We start from the raw sequence: 25,509 nt of genomic DNA, 5'->3' as shown, positions 1-25,509 counted from the left end.
TATCACCTATACACATCTTTTACTGACTACATGTGCCATTTGTGATGTAAGTTATCTTCTCTATACATTGCTGCAGAATAAATTTTAACCTGTGGAAATTTGTATTCTCTGGGTTATCTGAGTAAACTACAGTTTTTTTTTTTCCCCCAGGACAAAGTTGAATTGCTTTTAAATACGTTACATGTATTTTATGTCAGGAATTGTCCATGTGTTTGTTTGTGAGTATACATATACATATACAGTATGTGTGTTTTAGCTGATATATTGCATAATGTAGGCTTAAAGAGAAATATTTGAGGAATAGCTCACTCTATATGCAAAGAAGGACCAGGTGCTCTAGGCCAGAAAAACTGTATCACCCTTACAGACGAGTATTAAAAATAAATAAATAAATTGGACTGGCACTCTGTATGTGTGGTGATGGAATAAATACAATCAATAATATAATAAAAGTGATCACAATTTAATTCATAGACAAAATACAATAAAATACACAATAAAATGGATATAAGCGCTAAATTATGAAATAGCAGCACTGATATGGTAGTTCATTTGAGAATTTGTGGTATGAAGTTCATATAAGCCAACGACCAAACGTGACTAGGTATAATGGTTTGTCCTTTCAATCATAAAATTAAATAGATACAAAAAACGCAATGCAAGCGTAAAGTCTGATGATTATACAGTTCAGGCAAAAAGTTCAGCACAGATATGTTGTCTCCTGAATAGCGGTAAATTGCAGTCACTGTGATGCAGTGCTCCTAAGGTAAGAAAGATATCGGATCTTACCTTGAGCCAACTAGGGTGGAAAGCAAAGGCACTCACGTGTATGGTGCGACTGATCCCGCACTTGGAAGTAACGCCGAAGCAATGCGGTCTATGGCGTGCTGTGTGTTTTGCCGTCTGTATCGCAGAGTATACTGCGTCCCACGTGATCCGTGACGTCTCCGGTCTGGGACTTCTGGCAGAATATTGCGAGATCTGATGTGCGGCAATCAAAGTAGCAAGAGCTATGCTCGGCAGGTCCTGGGAGGAGTTATTTCACTGGAGCGCTCCAGTTATTGCAATAAGTTGTTCACAGATTCTTTTCTCATCTGTGTATCCGGAGAAGGCCTTAATTCCAATGGGAGTATATCAGCTGGTTACGCCAGACGCGTTTCGGGGACCTCTTCCCCTTCCTCAGTGGATAATGTGGTCATACACATAAGACTATGGTCGGCTAAATCTGCCAATTCGAGACACTCCAGCTGAACATATAGGGGAAGATTTATCAAACTGGTGTAAAGTAGAACTGGCTGAGTTGCCCATATAAACCAATCAGATTTCCCCTTTCATTTTCCAAAGGAGCTGTGAAAAATGAAAGGTGGAATCTGATTGGTTGCTATGGGCAACTATGCCAGTTCTACTTTACACCACTTTGATAAATCTTCCCCATAATGAGTATGTTGGCTGAAAAAAAAGGATCAGGCTAGTTGAATTTTAACATGGCCAATGGTTCGCATGAGAGAGAAGCCACCGCCAATGGTGTATTACAGTGGCTGACTGTCCTTTTCCCATTTAGAAAGTATGAATTCCTCTGCCGAATCCAGGGGAGTTAGGAGGAATAGATGTTGGTTTAACAAGCAACTGGCCAACAGTTTTTTAATAAATATGGCTACTTTTACCAATTCACATGATCATATTTTCGGTACGTATGCAATCCACATTTTTTGCGGATGGGATGCGGACCCATTCATTTCAATGGGGACGCATAAAATGCAGACAGCACACCATATACTGTCCGCATCCGCATGTCCGTTCCGAGGCCCTGCAAAAAAGATAGAACATGTCCTATTCTTGTCAGTTTTGTGGACAAGAATAGGCATTTCCATAATAGGGCAGGGTGTTTTAATCCGCAAAATGCAGAACGCAAAAACAATCGGGTGAATGGGTAATTAAGCTCAGTTTGTATCAATACGTATGGAACATGAATCTCGAGACATACCCCTCTCCTCTAAGGTAAGGGTTTTGCCTTAAGATCCCAGGGCTGAAAAAATATGGCACTCTGGGCCCTTTTTAACATGGACTACCTGATATTGTCATCTAGTTTTTCTTAAATAGGAGCCTCGGGTAATTTAAACAAAACCTCTTTTTATATCTGAAGCAGAGTATATGCCTCCAACCAATAGTGCTTCATTTTTCTACTTACTCAAGAATTCTTAGATATTGTTTATTAATTATTCTTAGATCATGTCTAGTGAAGACACCTGTAGAGTAAATCTCTATATTCAGTTTATATGGCTTTAACTATTCGCATCATAAGCTCACAAAGAATAATGTTTCAATCATAATATTTCAACACATAACTGTAGGGGATGTCGAAGTGGAAGTTGTACTCTGACTTTAATGTCTGAGGGGGACACAAAGGTTCCTCTGGGGCACTGGGAAAATAACAAAAACAGCGCTGTGCGTAACATACCATTGTATTGCTAAGCAGGTAAGGGAAACAATAAAGGGCCTGTAGTTAGATTCTCACCTTGTGTTGTTGTGGAATGGCCACAACAACCATATTGGCATAACAGGATCACACTGGAAAAGCTGGCTGCAGAGTCCAAATTCATCACACAACGTCAAAACTTGACGTTGGTATTTGCCAGGAATCAGAAGGTTAAGAAATACTCTTAGATGAACATCTGTATCTGAAGAAGGGGTTTTAACCCCCAAACACACTATATGTTGGATCAAATAAGCATTTTCTGTATCATCTCTGGGCCAGTGCTTCGGTCCTTCTTTTCCTCTAAAGATGTTTCTTAAAGGGGTTGTCTCACTTCATCAAATAGCATTTATTATGTAGAGAAAGTTAATAAAAGCCACTTACTAATGTATTGTTATTATACATATTGCATCCTTTGCTTTCTGGATTCATTTTTCCATCATATTATACACTGCTCATTTCCATAGTTACAAACCCTGCAATCCATCAATGGTGGCCGTGCTTGCATACTAGAGAAAAAAGCACCAACCTATGTTAGCTCCCATGGTCCCAGCCACCAGAGAGGCTAGTGCTCTTTTCTATAGAGTGCAAGCACGACCATCAGTGATGGATTGCAGGGTGGTCATAACCATGGAAACAAGCAGTATATAAAGTGATGGAAAAATGAATCCAGCCAGCAAAGGAAGCAATATGGATAATAACAATATATTAGTAAGTACCTTGTATTAACTTTCTCTACATGATAAATGACACTTGCTGAAGTAAGACCACACTAGAAATGGCACATGATAGGTAGGGGCCTTAATTCAAATGTTTCACTGAGATACAGAAATGTTAAGTTATGCCTCTGACGATGGTCCTGTAGTTATTCAGTTGAATGATTATACAATAGAAGAAGGATTGTTGGGTTAAACAATAGGATAAACAGCTATGTTATCAAATCAAATGAAATCTAGCCAGTCATATTACAGCACTCTATATTAAAGAACATTAAACCCATGGCCAGAGGGCAATTAAATCCAAATTCTAATTCAGGCTCTTGGCAGTCATCTTCCAAGTAAATTTTACAAAGTAATCTAATTAAATTTAGAAGGGATCGTCAGTGATGTTTTCTTTGGACCTTTATGGGCTGCAGCATCAAAGTTCTGTTATTATTAAGTTTAATATAAACTACATTGTAGTTGATAATAATATAGGCCATAAGAATGAATGAGATGAAATCGACAAGAGTTTACCTTGTGTGGTAGAACATACTACTATCTTCATTAATGGAAGAGCCAGAAGGAAATACTCTGAGTTAATCCATTTAAATGCTAATTAGTGTACTAAGTGAAGATTTACAATGGGATTATACCAAAGGCCATTATTACTGTTTTGTAGATCACTATCAATGCCTTGCATGAAATTTACCAGGTAACTTCACATGTAATTTGCCAAATAACTAGCGACCAACAGATACCTTCCTAAATTGCATACCTGCACTTCTAACTAAGGGCTCATTTACGTAGGTCGATACACAAGGCAATAATTAGGAACCAAGCGTTTATTCCCAATCACTGCCAGCTCTTTAACATTGCCTTTACATGCAGCATTACTAAGCAAGCTGTGAAGTCACAAATGATGTCACTGTAGCTGAAAAGTGTTGCACTTACACTGTTGAATAACTAGGATTTTTGTTTTATGGAAGAAGATCTAAATAGTTTATCATGTGGAAACTTCTACTTGATGGTCCCTTAAGTATGTTTAATATGGCAGCTATTCTATACATGATATATAAATAATACTGTAATTTATCATTACTGAATCATCAGGTGGGTGACATTGCCATCCCAATGCCCTATTAGCATATTGTATTTACGAAGACCAAGTGCACCTTGTACACCTTCATAGGAACCTTCACACTGCATTATCTGAACAGTTCCACCGATAGGCTGAGACCTTATTATTTTTTGAGCTGTACAGTTCAATACGACATGATAGATTACACAAAAGAAACCAGGCTTTTCACACTTATTTATCATTTCCAAAGCACCTAGCTTAAAGGGTACTTAAGGATCGGTAATAGATAATATTTTCTTAATTACAGCAGCGTTAATCATTTAAATTATAGCTCAGACTGACACTTCAATGACTAAATGATAGTATCCAAATTGCCTTATTTGTCAGTATGATGTCATTACTGTGGCTGTAATAAATGTATGCAGTCATTGAAGGTATGGGTAGACGTTTATGAATGCTCATAGTAGGACAAGACCTGCAAAAAAAAAACACCAGAAGAAAAAAACGCTGCAGTGAATCTAGTAGTTAAAGGAGAAGGTCAGTATATAAGCAATAACACACAATAGCTAATAGTCACCTAACAGCAGGCAACACTAGTCAATGAAGGCAATTGTATCACCTTACAACACAAAAGAAAGTGATATCATTAGAAAGCTCTAGAACTGAAGGTGGTTTCCAGTACTTTAATCCTGATAACCTATCTTCAGGAGAGATCATCCATATCAGATCAATGAGGGTCTGACACAAGGCACCCCTACCGATCTGTTGTTTCGGGATGCCACCTGTGCCGGAAACTATAGAGTGGATGGAAGGTTATGTCCACTGTGTAGTTTCCAAAGACGTTTACTACAGCTTGGCTCCTATTCACATGGATGGGGAAGCTGAGCAGCAGAACCTTGGAAGGGCCACTACATAGTGGACAGAACCTTGTGCTTACAGTTCTGTTCACTGTATAGTTTCCAGCACCAGCGGCTCCTCAACACAAATGATCGGTGGGCGTGCCGGCTGTCGGATCTCCACAGATCTGATATTAACGACCTATACTGAGAATACATTATCAGTGTCTAAGTACTGGAAAACACTTTAAATAACTGAAGACAATGGTGGTCCAACATATTGAAAATTATTATTCCTCAATTATTCATAAATTATATTCTGATAAGTGTTCCTGAGCCTTAATGTTAGATAAAAAAGGACAATTAGTTATGAGCATCGTCATCCTCTACTATATGAAGGGAATCATAAGTGTGGATGAGGACCAAAGAAGGATGGATTAGCATACTTAACTAGCATGGGAAGTCTTGCTCATTACTGTAATTAAGCAGACAGAAAGCACCACAAATGAATGTTCATGCACTATCACACACAAAATCAAGAAAGGCCTGCAGATCTGTCATTTCCTCAACCAATCTGGGAAAAACGTCTCTTATTCAGATGTAGCAGTGCTGAATTTATCCTTGAACTGTAACTTTTGAGCACTCCAATAATTCTCTGAATCATGACAACATTATTACCCACTGCTTTAAAAATAAAAAGCTCAGATAACAAATTCAGTTGTGTGAAATGATAAACTCAGCTCTGTCACATTAGTAAATTTAAGGTGGTAATACACATTAGATAAATGTCAGCTGAAGTTGACGATTTTAGCAAGACAGGCCTATCATCTAAGGCTAAGTTCACAAGTGCGGTAGCCTGATCCAGCAGGCTGTTCCGGTGATCCTCCTCCTCCACATGAACCTCCTCTTAACGGCAGTTAAAACAATGACTGTTCTTAGATAACTCGTTGATCGGAATACTATCTGGAATATCTTTCTTAGCACCCAAGGTGTTGTCTCTTAGGAGAAAAGAGCCACTGCAGAGGTGAAGGACAACTGTGGCCTGCTACTGCCAATCCAGGCTACTCTGCCTATTCATATGCATCCTGCTTGGTGGCCCAATCTCAGTGTGAAGGCTTGGAACTTAAACTGGAGGGACAGTCCTGTGAGAGTGCAGGAAGAGGGTATCACCATGTGCATTACGTTCTAGTGCACCCACATGCATAGTTAATCCGTTCTGTAGGTATTACAGGCCATTGTAATTTATTGCCGTCTACATCACTGTGCAGGGCACCAAGATTCATATCTAATCCCTTTTGTTAGCTGTGGAATTACTGGATGTCAGCAATACAGGTCAATAAAAGCATCAGGTCTAATTTATCGCTGTGGACTTAACCGTGCAGTACCCCAAGATTCAAGTAGTGGCCCCATGACAGAGTGGTGGCAGCAGCAGCAGTGGCAGTAACTGTGAAAATAGTGACCCCATGACAGAGTGGGGACGGTAGTAGCAGCAATAGAAGTGGAGGTAATTGTGACAAAAGTGCCCAGTGGAGAGGGGGACAGCAGCAGTCGCAGTAAGGCACATAACATCAATGTTTATGTTTCCGTTCTTCTGATACGTCAGAAGAACATACAACAACAAAAAAAAAAAACGTATTTTGAGCATTCATAAAGCCTATTTCAGATGTTCAGTATTTTGTCAGTGTTTTTCATCAGTATTTGATCAGTAATTGTAAGCCAAAAACAGGAGTGGGTCCAAAACAGAGATAAAATGTAATGAGATTATTTACATCTCATCTGTGTTTTTAGACCTACACCCTTTGGCTTTGCTTTTGGCTTACAACTTCTGATCAAATACTAATGCAAAACACTGACCATACACTGACTAAAAGAATGTGTTAGCTACTATGAATTTGGGTCGAGTTGGTGGAGTGATTTGGGTGGTTCATAGTGTTGATCACGAATATTCTAATCGCAAATTATTATCGCGAATATCGGCCCTTTGAGAATTCATGAAGATGAAGAATATAGTGCTATATATTTGTAACCTCCCTTCTTGCTTGTGGGCCAATGAGAAGGCTGCAATATCTTTGTCAGAGCTTAGCAACATCCCTAGCAACCAATAGGAAAGTTGCCTACCCCTTTACTATATAAGAAACTCCCCAGCAGCCATTTTCTACAGTTTTGCAGTTCTGAGAGAGAGAGCAGTGACATTGCTGTGCTCTGTGCTTTCATCTGGATCCTATTCCTTATCCAATTACATTATATAGTTAGTTAGATAGCTCATATATATAATACAGATAGTTAGTGAGAGATAGTCAGTGTAGGTTAGATAGTGATATAGTGTAGCTGATAGGTTCCAGTGCAGGGTGTTAGGTAGTGTGATAGGAATTACTGTTTCTCTGCTGGCCATACATACATGCTACAGACATAGTGCTGTGATGTCACAACAATACTTAGTGCACCAATCAGTAATATCTACTCAGACCTGATAAAATGTAAAGTTGCATGTATTGTGCAAAAAATATGGGCATCATTAGTGCCGATTTGCGCAATCACAAAAAATAGTGAAGAGATCACAAATTCTAGAATTTACAAATTTATTGCGAAAATTATGCGAAACATCTGCAAAATATCGCAAAAACGAATAATGCCTATGACGCTCATCACTAGTGGTTCATTCCGGAAACTCCTCCCATATGGTAATAATCCAGCTGCCATGTTTGATCCATCCAGCAAGTTCGGCTTATATGATTTTAACCCTAATACATGTTGAAAGCAAAATACCATTAAGTTCATAGTATGGAGGGATCTAGTGACATAGAATTTTTTTTAAATTTGTTGTTGTTGTCAGAGTGATTAAAAATAACATTTTCCATAACAGAACGTAGTAGCTAGGAATGTTGAATTTAGGTGTAGTTTGTGCAGTGATTTGTCTGGTAATACTGTTGCAGTTTCAACCATAAACAATTGCAATAATGATGAAGACTAATTTTTTCGCTTAAAGGGCTTCTGTCAGCCCACTAAACCGTTTTTTTTTTTTGTTTACTAATAATCCCTATACTGCGAGCTCTGCATACATAAGTTAAATAATCATTTTTGTTCAGTAGAATTTGATAAAAAGCGATTTTTAAAATATGCAAATTACATTGCTACCAGCAAGTAGGGCGGCTACTTGCTGGTAGCAGCCGCATCCTCCAACCCTAATGACGCCCCCTCCGCATTGTGATTGACAGGGCCAGGGAACGGAATCGTTCTCTGCTGGCCCTGCCTGTTAGCATTCAAAATCTGGCGCCTGCGCTGTGGCCGTACGTATCTTCAATCTGCGCAGGCGCACTGAGAGGCGACCACTCTCTCCTCAATGCGCCTGCGCCGGGTGTAGATGTGACGTCATCGGCGCAGGCGCATTGAGGATGGAGCGGCCGAGCGAGTGGCCGTCTCTCAGTGCGCCTGCACAGATTGAAGATACGTACGGCCGCGTCATTGATCACCCCCCCGTCAGGCTGCATTCAGATGTCCGTATGATTTTTACGGATCCACGGATACATGGATCGGATCCGCAAAACACATACGGACATCTGAATGGAGCCTTATAGGGGGGTGATCAATGACAGGGGGGTGATCACCCCATATAGACTCCCTGATCACCCCCCTGTCATTGATCACCCCCCCCCCCTGTCATTGATCACCCCTCTGTAAGGCTCCATTCAGACATTTTTTTGGCCCAAGTTAGCGGAAATTATTATTTTTTTCTTACAAAGTCTCATATTCCACTAACTTGTGTCAAAAAATAAAATCTCACATGAACTCACCATACCCCTCACGGAATCCAAATGCGTAAAAAATTTTAGACATTTATATTCCAGACTTCTTCTCACGCTTTAGGGCCCCTAGAATGCCAGGGCAGTATAAATACCCCACATGTGACCCCATTTCGGAAAGAAGACACCCCCAGGTATTCCGTGAGGGGCATATTGAGTCCATGAAAGATTGAAATTTTTGTCCCAAGTTAGCGGAAAGGGAGACTTTGTGAGAAAAAAATAAATAAAATCAATTTCCGCTAACTTGTGCCAAAAAAATTTTTTTTTTATGAACTCGCCATGCCCCTCATTGAATACCTTGGGGTGTCTTCTTTCCAAAATGGGGTCACATGTGGGGTATTTATACTGCCCTGGCATTTTAGGGGCCCTAAAGCGTGAGAAGAAGTCTGGGATCCAAATGTCTAAAAATGCCCTCATAAAAGGAATGTGGGCCCCTTTGCGCATCTAGGCTGCAATCTGGTATCGCGTACTCAGGAGAAGTTGGGCAATGTGTTTTGGGGTGTCATTTTACATATACCCATGCTGGGTGAGATAAATATCTTGGTCAAATGCCAACTTTGTATAAAAAAATGGGAAAAGTTGTCTTTTGCCGAGATATTTCTCTCACCCAGCATGAGTATATGTAAAAAGACACCCCAAAACACATTGCCCAACTTCTCCTGAATACGGCGATACCACATGTGTGACACTTTTTTGCAGCCTAGGTGCGCAAAGGGGCCCACATTCCAAAGAGCACCTTTAGGATTTCACAGGTCATTTACCTACTTACCACACATTAGGGCCCCTGGAAAATGCCAGGGCAGTATAACTACCCCACAAGTGACCCCATTTTGGAAAGAAGACACCCCAAGATATTCCGTGAGGGGCATGGCGAGTTCCTAGAATTTTATATTTTTTGTCACAAGTTAGCGGAAAATGATGATTTATTTATTTTTAATTTTTTTCCTTACAAAGTCTCATATTCCACTAACTTGTGACAAAAAATAAAAACTTCCATGAACTCACTATGCCCATCACGAAATACCTTGGGGTGTCTTCTTTCCAAAATGGGGTCACTTGTGGGGTAGTTATACTGCCCTGGCATTTTAGGGGCAGAATGCGTGAGAAGTGGTTTGAAATCAAAATCTGTAAAAAATGGCCGGTGAAATCCGAAAGGTGCTCTTTGGAATGTGGGCCCCTTTGCGCACCTAGGCTGCAAAAAAGTGTCACACATGTGGTATCGCTGTACTCAGGAGAAGTTGGGCAATGTGTTTTGGGGTGTCATTTTACATATACCCATGCTGGGTGAGAGAAAAATCTTGGCAAAAGACAACTTTTCCCATTTTTTTATACAAAGTTGGCATTTGACCAAGATATTTATCTCACCAAGCATGGGTATATGTAAAATGACACCCCAAAACACATTGCCCAACTTCTCTTGAGTACAGTGATACCACATGTGTGACACTTTTTTGCAGCCTAGGTGGGCAAAGGGGCCCACATTCCAAACAGCACCTTTCGGATTTCACAGGTCATTTACCTACTTACCACACATTAGGGCCCCTGGAAAATGCCAGGGCAGTATAACTACCCCACAAGTGACCCCATTTTGGAAAGAAGACACCCCAAGGTATTCCGTGAGGGGCATGGCGAGTTCCTAGAATTTTATATTTTTTGTCACAAGTTAGTGGAAAATGATGATTTTTTATATTTTTTTTTCCCTTACAAAGTCTCATATTCCACTAACTTGTGACAAAAAATAAAAACTTCCATGAACTCACTATGCCCATCACGAAATACCTGGGGGTGTCTTTCCAAAATGGGGTCACTTGTGGGGTAGTTATACTGCCCTGGCATTCTAGGGGCCCAAATGTGTGGTAAGAAGTTTGAAATCAAAATGTGTAAAAAATGACCGGTGAAATCCGAAAGGTGCTCTTTGGAATATGGGCCCCTTTGCCCACCTAGGCTGCAAAAAAGTGTCACACATGTGGTATCTCCGTACTCAGGAGAAGTTGGGGAATGTGTTTTGAGGTGTCATTTTACATATACCCATGCTGGGTGAGAGAAATATCTTGGCAAAAGACAACTTTTCCCATTTTTTTATACAAAGTTGGCATTTGACCAAGATATTTATCTCACCCAGCATGGGTATATGTAAAATGACACCCCAAAACACTTTCTCCAACTTTTCCTGAGTACGGCGATACCACATGTGTGGCACTTTTTTGCTGCCTAGGTGGGTAAAAGGGGCCCACATTCCAAAGAGCACCTTTCGGATTTCACCGGTCATTTTTTACATATTTTGATTTCAAAATACCACACATTTGGGCCCCTAGAATGCCAGGGCAGTATAACTATCCCACAAGTGACCCCATTTTGGAAAGAAGACATCCCAAGGTATTCGCTGATGGGCATAGTGAGTTCATAGAAGTTTTTATTTTTTGTCACAAGTTAGTGGAATATGAGACTTTGTAAGAAAAAAAAATTAAAAAAAAAATCATCATTTTCCACTAACTTGTGACAAAAAATAAAAAGTTCTATGAACTCACTATGCCCATCAGCGAATACCTTAGGGTGTCTACTTTCCGAAATGGGGTCATTTGTGGGGTGTTTGTACTGTCTGGGCATTGTAGGACCTCAGGAAACATGACAGGTGCTCAGAAAGTCAGAGCTGCTTCAAAAAGCGGAAATTCCCATTTTTGTACCATAGTTTGTAAACGCTATAACTTTTACCCAAACCATTTTTTTTTTACCCAAACATTTTTTTTTATCAAAGACATGTAGAAAAATAAATTTAGAGCAAAATTTATATATGGATGTCGTTTTTTTTTGCAAAATTTTACAACTGAAAGTGAAAAATGTCATTTTTTTGCAAAAAAATCGTTAAATTTCGATTAATAACAAAAAAAGTAAAAATGCCAGCAGCAATGAAATACCACCAAATGAAAGCTCAATTAGTGAGAAGAAAAGGAGGTAAAATTCATTTGGGTGGTAAGTTGCATGACCGAGCAATAAACGGTGAAAGTAGGGTAGGTCAGAAGTGTAAAAAGTGGCCTGGTCTTTAACGGTGTTTAAGCTATAGGGGCTGAGGTGGTTAAAGAATGTACTAGTTACAATGAATTTGGGTTCAGTTGGTGAAGTGATTTGTGTGGTTCATTCCAATAACCAATGACTCTCTTCCCATATGGCAATAATACAGCTGCCATGTTTGATCCATCCAGAAAGTTTGTTCCATCTGGTTTCAACTCGTGGTCAACTCTGCTGTACGAAGAAGGAATTTATTTGCACTGCCCACAGGTTATTAAATAAGACCGCTCTGTAACACTAAATCACAGTAACTGTTTGGCTAACAGAAGCTGTTAAATATCAATGTGGACACACCACAAACAGTAGAATGAGACAGGTCTATCACCCCAATTTGTGAATCAGGGCCTAATAGAATTGCTTATTTATTAATCAATGTGCCTATCTATAACAGAATGGATTAAGAATTAATGCGCAGAAAGTGAACTAGATAAACGCGCCTATTTATTACACTGCCTGTTGACGCTAAGTCTGACGCACAGTAAGGGCTGTATTCCAATCCAATAGAGCGCCTTGATTAGGTGGTACATATGGGTGTGCTTGCTCCTCCTCCCATTGGTTGCTTGATGCACATGGAGGTGACTAGGAGCAGCACACCATATGTGCGGCGTCTGCGCTCCTGAACATAGAAGCCCAATGGCTCCGCCTGACCTGAGACCACCTTGGCGCTTGGTAGGCGGGCACAGATGTGTTTTGATCAAAATATATTGGCTGTGTCTCATATATTATTATATCAGAGTGAGGACTTTGTCCATATATAATGCTTGCATCTACTTTACTAAGTGCATCTTATTTCTGTGATTTTCTTCAATAGTAAGGGCTGTATTGCAGCAACAGATTATCTGAATTTTTTTCTGACCAATCATTGGTCAGATGGCCTATTACACACAGGAAATAGGGAAATAAATTATTTGCTACTACGAAGCGCAAAAAAATTCATATTAATGGCGATTCAAATTTTTCCTTAAGTTCGTTTAGAAGTCAATTTGTTTCACTTTGATTCGCTCAACACTAGCTACAGCCACCGACATTTTCACTGGCGGTTTAATTTTACCTTATCCAGTCCATTGCCACTCTATCTTTTACCACACATTTTAATTTTAACCTTATATTTATCAAGAAAAATAATCAAGATATTAAGAAAATAAAAGCTTATGATATGTAAAAGAGACATCATTTTGGAGCGATCCATGCGGGATGTATCCCAAAAGTTTCGGATTGCCTGGAAACCAAATCTTTGGGGAAATTTGGATAGTATTAAATTTGTGTGAATCAATTTGCTCATCTCTTCCTATCACTAAATTTAAAATAAAGATGCAACCTAAATCTGTGCGGCGTCTCAATATTTTTTTAGACTTGGAGTTGATACTGCATCCATGGAAAGAAAAAACTAAAATGATTTCTCCAATGTTGTAAATTGCACTAGGTTTATCAGTAACAAATGAAAATTTTAAGAAGTTCTATACTTGTTCCAGTTGAATAAGTCTCATAAATCAGATGGAGCCAATCATTTTAGTACTATAGACATAACAATGATTAATGGTCACTTTGTTATTGATTTTAACTACACCCATGGCAGCTTTCAGGCATAAACATAGCTATACTCCCTATCAGATTGCCATTCTCATTTGTTCTCACTAAATGTCCAAACTACATGCACATATATTTTGCTAAATAAGAAGGATTTTCCCACATGGAATTGTTCAGATTGAAATTAGAACAGGAACCTTAATGGTTCAACACACAGCATTTTTTGGGAATAGGCTATGTCAAGTTCTTGATGCTATTTTTGGGCCAAAAGCAGAAGTGAAGCCAGCGAAAAAAAGGAAATGGCTGAGGTTACTGGCATATGCAACAAAAAAATTGCAGTATAGCCATTGAACTGAATGGGGTTGCAACACGACTTGCAAGTTGTCACAACCAAGGAATTGCAAAAAATTCAACACTAACTGGATTTTTTGAGATTCTGGGTTCATGGTCGCAGCTAAAATATCTGCAACTTAAAATCCAGTCATGAGAATGTGGTTGTTTCAACAGTATTTCCGATAATTTTTACAAACTCCATTCAGATGTATAAACAGGCAAAGAAAATTCTGTATACCCTTAACATGGCTAAAACTAAAAGTTTTAACCGAGAGAAACAATCAGGAGAAAAACCTGCTAAGAAAAAGCCAAATTTAGGCCTCTTGCACACGACCGTATGTATTTTGCGGTCCGCAAAAAACACGGATGACATACGTGTGCATTCCGTATTTTGTGGAACGGAACAGCTGGCCCTTCATAGAACAGTACTATCCTTGTCCGTAATGCGGAAAATAATAGGACATATTCAATTTTTGGGCGGAACGGAAATACGGAAATGGAATGCACACGGAGTACCTTCCGTTGTTTTTGCGGACCCATTAAAATGAATGGTTCCGTATGCGTGCGGTCCGCCAAAAAAAAAAAAGTACAGACACGAAATGAAAATACATTCGTGTGCAAGAGGCCTTAGGGTGGATTTTTTTTTTATGGCATTTTGTTGCAAGTTTTTGTGTTTCAAGGAAGCCTTATGGAAGTTTATTTCATATTGGAATTAAGTAAGAAGTAGAAGTCATTTTTGTATCATTTTCTCTAACCGTTAGATATTCAAACATATATCATCATCTGCCTCTGTCAGGTCCCACTCATGGCAGATAATTAGAAGTACCATAATTGGGATCATGCAGATGAGTGTACAAGACCTCCAGGGAAATAAAAATCCTGTACGTTTCTGGAAACCTTCTAAATCTATATCCAGGGGTGACTGGACAATGCATAATGTAAAAGAACAGGGTTTGGAAATGACTTTGGCCTGATTACTTCTTATTGACCATTACTGATGCACATTTGAGAACCTTGGCTTAATGTATGCAAATGTGATCCCTGTAGGGTAATGGTAGGTCAAATTCCATGGACATTTCTGATTAACAGCCAGTTTAAGCAGTGCCACCTATAAAACATTAATATTAAACATTAAAATCTATGGGACCTATAAATCTATATGAACGACCTAATTCATTCTAACCATAAAATCATGAGAGAAACTCATGAAACAACAACAGCGTTATAGACTATTATGGAGAAGATTTATCAGACTGTCTAGAAACAAAATGTGCCTGTAGCAACCAATCACAGCTCAGCTTTCATTTTATATTTTGCTCTTCAAAAATGAAAGCTGCACAATGATTGGTTGCTAGAGGCAACAAAAACTGCTTATTTTTAGACAGTTTTATTAAATTTGGCCAATATGGTACTTTAATAGATAAATAGATTGATAAGCGAGATAAGATAGATAGATAGATAGATAGATAGATAGATAGATACATTGGGGGATATTTACTAAGCACGTTGCACCAGAATTATTGTGTAAAATGTGCCAAAAAGAATGGCATTTTGATTTGCACCAAATATATCAACTGTTTTCTCCCGAATTTTGGCCATAAAGAATGCATCACGCCAGAAATGAGTTATAAATGTCAAAGTCAGTGGGGTTATTAAATTGGCGCATATTACGTCTCATTTATCATCCTGTTATTGGCAGAAATAACTCAAATTGTTGCGAACAATTAAGCTTATGTGGTGTTGTTTTGTCAAAAGGTCGCATTTAGGGCTGCAGCTAACGATTATTTGAATAATCGATTTGTTGTCAATAATTTCATCGATTAATCGGGAAAAAACACCAAAATGACAAAAAAGGGGTTTATATGATTTTACTTGAAAAAGTATGTTCAAAGGCCATATTAAAACAATTTTAGGACTTACATAATTATAAAAATGTTGCATTACAATGTAAAAAAGACATGTCCACATGGTCAGGGCTTAGGCTAGCTCTCTTCTTACACGCTATGTTACCTGTTGCAGAGAAGAGACGTTCCGACTGTGTGGATGTGGATCTGTGGATGGCAAACATGGCACTGTTATGGGGCATCTGTGGATGGCAGGCACTGTTATGGGGGCATCTGTGGATGGCACTGTTATGGGGGATCTTTGGATGTTTGGCACTGTTATGGGGGCATCTATGGATGGCACTGTTATGGGGGGATCTGTGGATGACACATATGTGTCATCCACAGATCCCCCACAACAGTGTCCCTGTGTAGTGATTGTGAATGACCCCCAATACAGGGGTGGGGGCTGGCATTTTGGTTTTGTAATAGCAGCGGGGCCCGGTGCAGTATTCTATTACACCGGGCCCCGCTCACCTAATCATATCTATCAAGTAGGGGATGTTAAACTACTTATAGTGCAAAATCACTCCAGACCCTAACTTACTAGTATTAAACTATTGCAGGAGGCAAGAGGCCGGGCAGTCGGACGGGCGGCGGCAGCAGCGTAACTCACTACGTCATGCGCCTGCGCCTTCATTCATAAAGTGGGAGGAGCAGGCGCGTGACGTAGTGAGTTACTCTGCCGCCGCCCAGCATCCTACCCTGCTATGAAGTGTACTAGTAAGAAGTTTTGAGCGAACGTCTGTTTTAAGTTCTGTGTCTAAAGTTCGGCTTCCGGTTAGCGGAGGATCCCGATATGGATTCCGAATTCCGTTGTGGAATCAATAATGGCCGATTATTGATTCCGCTACCACGGACCACAACGGAATTTGGAATCAATATCGGGATCCTCCGCTAACCGGAAGCCGAACTTTAGACGCCGAACTTAAAACAGAAGTTCGCTCAACACTACTAGTAAGTTTTACATGCTGCCGCCCGCTCCCGCCTGCATAGCAACAAATCGGCCAATTATTCGATAACGGGAATCGTCGACAACGAATCCCGTTATCGAATATTATCGATAATGTCGATTAATCGTTGCAGCCCTAATCGTATTTATAAAAAGAAAACCAGCTCGTCATGGGAACAAGTGGTAGGTAAGTATTAAAACAGGATGTGGCGGGCAGGGGGTGGTGAAAATGGCACGTTTCGGTTTTTAAAAAAAGCCGCATTTTAGTGCCATTGGTGTTAAAATGTTGCAAATCAAGAGAAATATACGGATAATCAAGTTTATATTTTAAAAAGTCACATTTTAAAAGTGGCGTGCGCCTTTTCATATATAAATGAAGTGAAACAAATCACCACTTTTGATTTGTAATGTTAGTATTTTTTTGGGCGCAAATTGCGCCATTATTGATACATTTCTCCCATCATGCCTTCGTGATTTAGTAAATTCTGTGTGTCTGTATATATATATATATATATATATATATATATATACATATTTAGCTGTTTTCCCCTTTTTGTGTGTTGCATCTGATAGCTGATTCTGCTCAGCTCAGATACAATAAATGACCTACAAGGATAAGCACAAAATTTCAAGTCGATAGGATTTTCTTTGATGAACACTCTGTCAGTTGTACGTTTCTTCTGCTCCTGCAACATGATTCTATAGGTGAGAAAGAAAAATGATTGCATCCACCACTGAGCAATTGATCGTTGGCCTCTTTTGGCTGCCATAGCGTTACATATGAGCATCACATTTTCAGACCTTGTCTAACAAATGACCTATTTTTGACCTGTTTTCCTACATGATTAACACTCTTCAGGCCGTCATCTCGATGCTTTCCTCACCAAATTAAAGAGCAAGACCCGCATCCCTGTTAGATTTGCTCACATTTAAGTAGTGTCATGTGGTCAGTAGCCCATGGCAATATACTAAATTAAAGGCCTAATGTAGAATCCTTCTCCAAGCCTGACAAATAATGAATTGAAAACTCCAAGCCCCACAGGACACAGTCTGGTACAGAGCTACTTCATAGCGAGCCGCAGACTAACAACAGTCCCTTGGCTGTCATTCAGAAATAAAGGACTTGTTTAATTTTATTCACTGCAGGAAGCAAAACAATGGGGGGATCTTCTTTAACTAACAACTAGTTTGCTGAAATGGCTCAGTGAGAAAATCCATCTTTAAACTGATCCTTGCGCTCTCCCCTGAGGAAGAGGATACCGTATATCGCACAGGAGGCACACGCAAATACATTTTAACAGTTTCAATTACACTCCAGAAAGTCGCTGGGCTTGTAATCTATTCATGATGACCCTCCTTATGGACAGCGGTTACGTATTAACTATATAAATTCTGCATTTCAATATCAAACCGCGTGGAAAAGCTGCCATAAGCAGTAAATGTGCAAAAATTATAAAAAGGTACTATTAGTGACATTCACTTGACAAAATTCCTGTGTATATGATTGAAGAGGACCTGTTACCTCTTACCTGACGTCTGTTTTAGAAACAACTTGCATCCCTTTTGTAAAACAATTCTGAAGTATCTATATATGCCGTGCCATTCCCTTATTATTCCTGCAGGAAATTATGAATGACTGGCTAGCAGTTTGCAATGAAGGTCCAGATGGGTGTTATCAGTAGGGGGTGGGCTCCTTGCTAGGTCTTGCACTGGCAGCACTGAGTGGGTAATGTCAGACTATGCAGGGACACACCCCTAACTGGTAACACCCACCTGGACTATTAGTTGCAAACTGCTAGCATTTAATTCATGATTACTAGAAGGAATGAAGAAATTACACAACATAGACGCCCAATTGTTATTACATGGGGAGGGTAAGTAGGTCCTCTTTAAACAAAAGCACTGAGTATAGAAAGGAGTCATTTATGAAGAAGGTGTTGCCATACGTTGCTGCTGTGCTGCGTTTATGGTGAGTTTTCTCCCAGCAACACACCAGACTTAAATGACGTTAATGAAGATCTACTTTGTAATTAATGTAATTCCGTTTCGCTGGGTGTTTTCCTTTTGCTGAAAGAAGACGCACATAAATGCAGGTATGCTGTTGCAAAAACTGCATGCATTTTTTGGGCATTTTTACAGATATTATCATCACGCTGTCCCCACTGGCTCACAATCTAAGGTCCTTATCAGTATGTCTTTGGAGTGTGGGAGGAAACCAGAGTAACTGGAGGAAACCCACGCAAACACGGTGAGAACATACAAACTCCATGCAGATGTGGTTATTAGGGCCTTAGGATATATAGAGGGGGTTTGCCTGCTGGCAGAGGGCCTCCTAGACAGGCAGACTCAGAATGTCTATGTACCGTATTACATGCTGAGCTACAATTGCTTGACAGGCCTAAACTGATTCACACTATTACCAGTTTCTGATAAAAACCCCAAGACCCCGTTTCTGTGAGGGACGGTCATGTCTGTAGATTCAAGTTACCAGCCACATCAATGTTCAATGGCAGATTACAATAGGGTGCTTTGGACAGCTGACCAAGGCCAAGGCGCCTGGAGTACATGGCCATCCAAACTGCCCATCAACAACCTACCAGGACCTTACTGAGTCACTCCCAGCCCGTCTAGCTGCTGTCCATGACGGTTACTCTGGATATTAGCTGGTGGTCATGACTCGACTGTGCAGCTTATGTCTTTTGGCATGATGGATTAAATAAAATGTATATTTGATATACATGGCATTGCCTTAGGCTAGTTTCCCACTGCTGGCAGGAGTTCCGGTAGGCTGTTCCGGCAGATAAAAGCCTGCTAAAGCTCCCTGGATCCGGAGTTGCCGGATGGTACCAGAATGCCCATCGGCCCCATTGACTATAATGGGGTCTAGCAGAGATCCGGAAAATATGAATTAATTCGGCCAGACAAATACGGCTGCGCGCAATGTTTTTGTCCAGCCAGTTCCCAGCATCATATGCCAGAACAGCCTGCCAGCGAGCACAGCTGAACATATGAAAAACATATGGTCTGGTTTTATTAATTTCTTTAGTAAAAAACCTATGTGCTGGGAGAGAGCACTGGTTATGTAAAGTTATGCCTAATCCACAGAATAGGGGATAATTAGTGATCACCCTATGGAGACCTCCCAAAATGAATTGAGAGGCCTGTCAGGCATGCACACAGCCACTCTATTGATTTCTATGGGAGTTATGTTATCTCAGTCAGCAGTTTGGACAGAGTATTTCAGCACAGCTTTGAGGCTGACAATAGAGAAATGGGGGACAATAGGAAAATTAAAAATGTTGATCTAGACTTCTAATGTGCAGTGCTGCCCATGTAGTGCTGAAAATAATAATCCAAGGTGGTATTGCCAGATACCCTTTAATAAATATGGCATACTGCACATCATGTACTCCAGAATGCCAGGTCACAGAACAGAAACCCAATGGTTTCGATTATAGCCAATGTGGTTCTGCAGACGTTGTTCATTCATGCAATGGAACCACCACTTCCATTCTTTTCATTGTTCTGCTCCTAATAATGTAATGCAGGGAAAGCACAGATGTCTACGTGGCCTAAGTCGACCTCCCTAGAGGCTGAGAGATATGTAATGTGAAAAAACTGTTTCAGAAGGAGTCTATGCAAGCATTGCAATTGCTATACCAAAGGAACAAAGAAATTCCTCTCAATTAATTTGGCAACCAGCATGTGCTATAGACCAGATGGATCAGCTTACTTTTTGTTACTTTAAGAAATAACATTGAAGTCCTTTCCAGTAAGAGAAACTGATATTAACTAGAGATGAGTGAATTTCTTAAAATTCGATTCCGGACCAATTTAGCTGATTCATCCATCTGATTCAATTCGCGTCCAAATAAATTCTACTCAAATCAAAAGTGCTCCGATTGCCTGGCAAAACTATCTCTCTCTCGCCACCTCTCCTTCATTCTTTCTGTCTCGCTCTCTCTCGCTTTTCCTACTTGATCCTCCAGAACTGAATCACAAAAAATTTGGTTTCACTGGAATTAGAATTTTTTTTAAAAATGTGGGTCAAATTTCTGAATCGATTTGCTCATCTCTAATATTAGGATATGGATCTCAACATATTATTTTACAACTGTCTTTATAAATGTTAGACTGTGTAGAGACTACAAATATCAAAAAATATCAAATACAAGAAAACATTTGATTGGGGATGACCAACAATATATTTCCATTTTGAAACACAAGTTTTTGCTAATTCTTGATACGTTTCTGTAATATCTTTTCATGCTAATTCTATGAAAATATATGAAACTGCGGCTCACATATAGCTCAAATGATTTAAGATGCACATTCATTTTTTCTGTCCTTGAGCTCAAAAACCCACCATTAATAATCGGTAAATAAAATGTCTGCAAATTGCTCTGAATTAATTTTACACACGTCAAAAGCCTATCATAATTATTTTCTTTGGAAGAGCAATAACTTGATTCATACACAGTAAACTCCCTTGAATTTTAATTCCAAACCAAAAGAGGATACAAGTGTCTAATTTTAGACTAGTTTATAATTAGGGTATTTTGAGATGACGGCGACTGTTAAAATGACTGTATGACAAGAATGTACTCTGATTACATTGTATAATTTTGTATCTATTGAAAGATTTTAAAGTCTTGATAGACAGAGCGAGAAATTAAAGATGATAATGTACAGTATAATAAACCTACTGCAGCACACCAGAGCAAGAATACAAAGAATACCAAATGTCTCTTTCTACGTTATCTTGTCCAGCTCACAAATGTGGTTTTTCTGGTTATGTACCAATGAGATAAACTTGACTTTAACTGTTCTCTGCAATATTCACTGTAATTCACAGTCCTCCTCTGAAACACCCTGATGTCAAGCTTTAACCTACAGGCTATGAAAATGTTTTGGGTGTCTGCTAAGTACCACCTGGGGGATAATGTAATGCCATATGGAATTAGACTCTAGTACTTTCATTAATGTCTCTGCATTCCACAAAGTCTGATTTTTGGCATTTAGATTAATGCAGGAGACAGGGAGGGAGAGGCTGCCCTGTCTCCCAAAGCCTCCCTCTTCTTTGAGTGAACATGCAGCAAAGACGGATGACAGAATGGGACTCCCACTTGCAGATACATTCCATTCCTCCCTACCATGAATTTCTAACCTATATCAGACTTCACACAAAAAAAGAATTGCACTGCTCAGGGAAATCTAGAAAAAAAGATATATCTTTATTCCCATTCTATGTATTTAAACATTTGGTAATGTACACAGTGCGTGTTGTATAATGTAATATATATATATATATATATATATATGTAGTATCCAAAGATAAGGCAGCACTCCAATGGAATTAAAAAGTGGATCCTTTATTCCCCTCTGTGCAACGTTTCAACCGTCTCAATGCGGTCTTTCTCAAGCATGTTGCTTGAGAAAGACCGCATTGAGACGGTTGAAACGTTGCACAGAGGGGAATAAAGGATCCACTTTTTACTTCCATTGGAGTGCTGCCTTATCTTTGGATACTATACTTTTCTATAGCCGTCTAAGCCTGCGGCTGTGAGGACTTGCACCCGCAATTTTTTGGTCTTGTGCTGCTGTGCTCCTTTTTTGGTTTCTATATATATATATAGGTATAGGAGGAAAAAATGGCGGCACCAAACAAACGTAGAGCGGATGCTATGTCCCATGGCATGTGTCCACAGCCCAAGTGTAAAAGAGTAAAATCGGACAGCACTCCAGGTAGAAAACAAAATTTATTCACCCACGTGGCAAAAAGGAAGCAACGTTTCGGCTCAACAGTAGAGCCTTTCTCAAGCATTGAACACAAGTGCAAAGTGAAATATATATAGGCCAAACAATTCATCAAATCAATAAACATGATGCAAAACAGCCATGCGCAATTAATGACATAATTGATCAATATATAAATAAAAATACTATATACTGATAAAAAACAGTGATCGAAATCATATCATGTACATGAGGTGATACAACAATGTGATAAAAATTGGCAGTGTTACATAATATACAAAATTCATAAATATATAAATGATAAAGTGCATGTGTGCTTATAACAAAGAATGCAACCCAATTAAAAACATCAATAAAAGCATAATCAAGGGGCGAAGACTAAAGGAGAAGAGAACATATAGCCATACCCAACAGGTCGATCAGCCATGCTCGGCGTGTGGTAGGTCACAGTGCTCATGCTCCAGGTTACGGCACCAGTGCGCGGAAGCATGAAGTGACATGCAGCAAAAAACACCTCATACCCGCTCCACACACCACCATCTTGAGTGTGGTTTCTATCAAATAGGAGTACACTGGCGAAAACATGGCGATGTCCGCCAGCGCCATATTCTTTTACATTGTGAAGAACTTTGACCCATGACACACCCATCAGGTGGTACAGGACAGCCAATTGAGACGTTTCAGCACATGGACATACCCCCTACCTTATAAATAAACCTGATCTGGCCGTAGTCTTTTGCCAATGTAGGGAGAGGTTGCTGTGGGGAGCAGGGACAGACTGTTAGGGACACCAAACGCTAGCTAATAGGGCCACAAAAGTCCTTTTAAGGACTGGTATAGGTGTGCTATCGATATGTGTGACATACTGAGGGGTGTAGGCATATTATAGTGAATTTGTATTGTGCAGCAGTTGTGTGCGGTTCTGCTGCGATACTGCAGCCACACAGAGTGCCAAACGCTATTGGAACAAATAATTTCTACTGGTGTGATTTACCAGTTGCCCTGCAAAAAAACTGATTGAAGCAGGGGTGTTACATACAAATAATATACTTTGTATATAGTACATTTATGTAGTGCAGCATTTGCTTGTGGTTTTGCTGCGTTACCGCAGCTACAGATAGTGACAAATGACATTGAAACAAATAATTTCTACTCGTGTGATTTACCAGTTGCCCCACAAAAAAACTGATTGAAGCAGGGGTGTTATATACCAATAATATACTTTCTATATAGTGCATTTGGGTATTGTAGCATTTGTTTGTGGTTTTGCTGCTGTAAAATTGATATCCAATGACCTTGTAATCTACCTCCAGCCACATACCTACTTGTTCTTTTCTGTACGGTGAATGCCTAATAGTTGGGGCCTCGGAGGAATTCAACACCAGTGATGACCACGTGTTATCTAATTTCAACTATTACCATTAGGGGTTTTTTTAAGAGGGGGGATTTCGTCAGCCATGTTTTTAATCCAATTTTATATTTTTTGTATTTTTAAACATATGTATTTGACCTATGTTTGTACTGGCCTGCAGTAAAATTTATATCCATTGACCGTTTAATATACCTCTGGCCACATAATCACTTGATCTTTTCTGTCCGGTGAATGCCTAATGTTTGGGGCCTGTAGTCCAGTGGCCTACAGTAAAATTTTTAGCCATTGACCGCATAATGTACCTCGAGCCACATAATCAGAATTTCTTTTATGTCAGGTGAATGCCTAATTTTTAAGGCCCGTACTCCTGTGGCCTAAAATAAAATTTTCTAGGCTCCAATAGGGCACATTTCAGAGAATTTCTCTTTAAGACGCGTAAAAATGTCTCCTGATTAAGATACATGTTTTTTATGGAATTTTTGTCATTGATCCCCCTCTAGTATGTCACTTTCCATGTTGTGGGACTATTTGTACACCATTTGGTGGCTGCAAATATGAGCTGAAGGTTTTTCAGGTTCGCCTGCCATCTGTGAATTTGCAGTTCGCGAACCACCCCGGCCGATGTTCGTCCATCACTATTAGGGAGCATATGGAGGCAGCTCAGTGAGCCCAGAGTTGGGTCTATAATCGGCAGGCTCGGGTCCGGACCTTTAACCCGGGTTATCTGGTTTTGGTTCTGGTGCCGACCATGGACAGTAAGTTCCTGGCTAGGTGGCAGGGGCCCTAAGAGGTACTCGAGAAAATTGGAGATGTAAACTACAAGGTACACCAGCCAGGGCAGCGAAAGCCAGAGCAGTTTTACCATCTGAATTTACTAAAACCGTGGAAAGATAGAGAAATCTGTAAAGAAGACAGCCCGTGGCCGGGTTTTCTAGGAGAAGAGGTACCGGCAACTCTGTCTGATGCAAGAGAGGCGGCTGCCACAGTAAAAATTGCTGACAGCCTCTCCTCTAAAAAGACTCAGGAGACCAGGGAGTTCGTTAGTCAGAACACAGATGTGTTCTTGGACCTCCCTGGACGCACTTCTATAATCAAGCATGACATTGTCACTGAGCCTCAGGCAAAAGTCCGATAAAAACCATACCGGTTGCCCGAGGCTCGGCGACAAGCCATATCGGAGGAGGTGCAGCTAATGTTGCAGCTAGACGTCATTGAGGAGTCAAAAAGTGAGTTGCCCAGTCCTATAGTATTGATACCCAAGCCAGACAGGACGTTGCGGTTTTGTAACGACTTTCAAAAACTTAATGAGGTTTCCAAATTCGATGCGTATCCCATGCCCCGGGTGGATGAGCTCATCGAGAGGTTAGGACAAGCCCGGTATTTCTCTGTTTTGGACCTCACCAAAGGGTGAGGTGCCCTTAATGAGGCTGCCAAAGAAAAAACTGCCTTCATCACGCCTGAGGGGCTGTATCAACATAAGGTCTTACCCTTTGGTCTGCATGACACCCCCACCACTTTTCAGCGACTAATGGATATTTTGCTTCATCCACATCGTCGGTACGCTTCGACTTACCTGGACGATATTGCCATCCACAGTACAGACTGGGAAAGTCACCTACCCAAAGTGCAGGCTGTAGTTGACTCCCTTTGGAAAGCTGGCCTAACCACTAACCCAAAAAAATGTGCAATAGGGTTAGAAGAGACTAAGTACCTGGGGTATGTCATTGGGCG

This window comes from Bufo bufo, chromosome 2, assembly GCF_905171765.1.
Source record: "Bufo bufo chromosome 2, aBufBuf1.1, whole genome shotgun sequence".
NCBI lineage: Eukaryota > Metazoa > Chordata > Amphibia > Anura > Bufonidae > Bufo > Bufo bufo.
The sequence above is the reverse complement of the archived record's forward strand: the minus strand, read 5'-3'. Positions refer to the sequence as shown.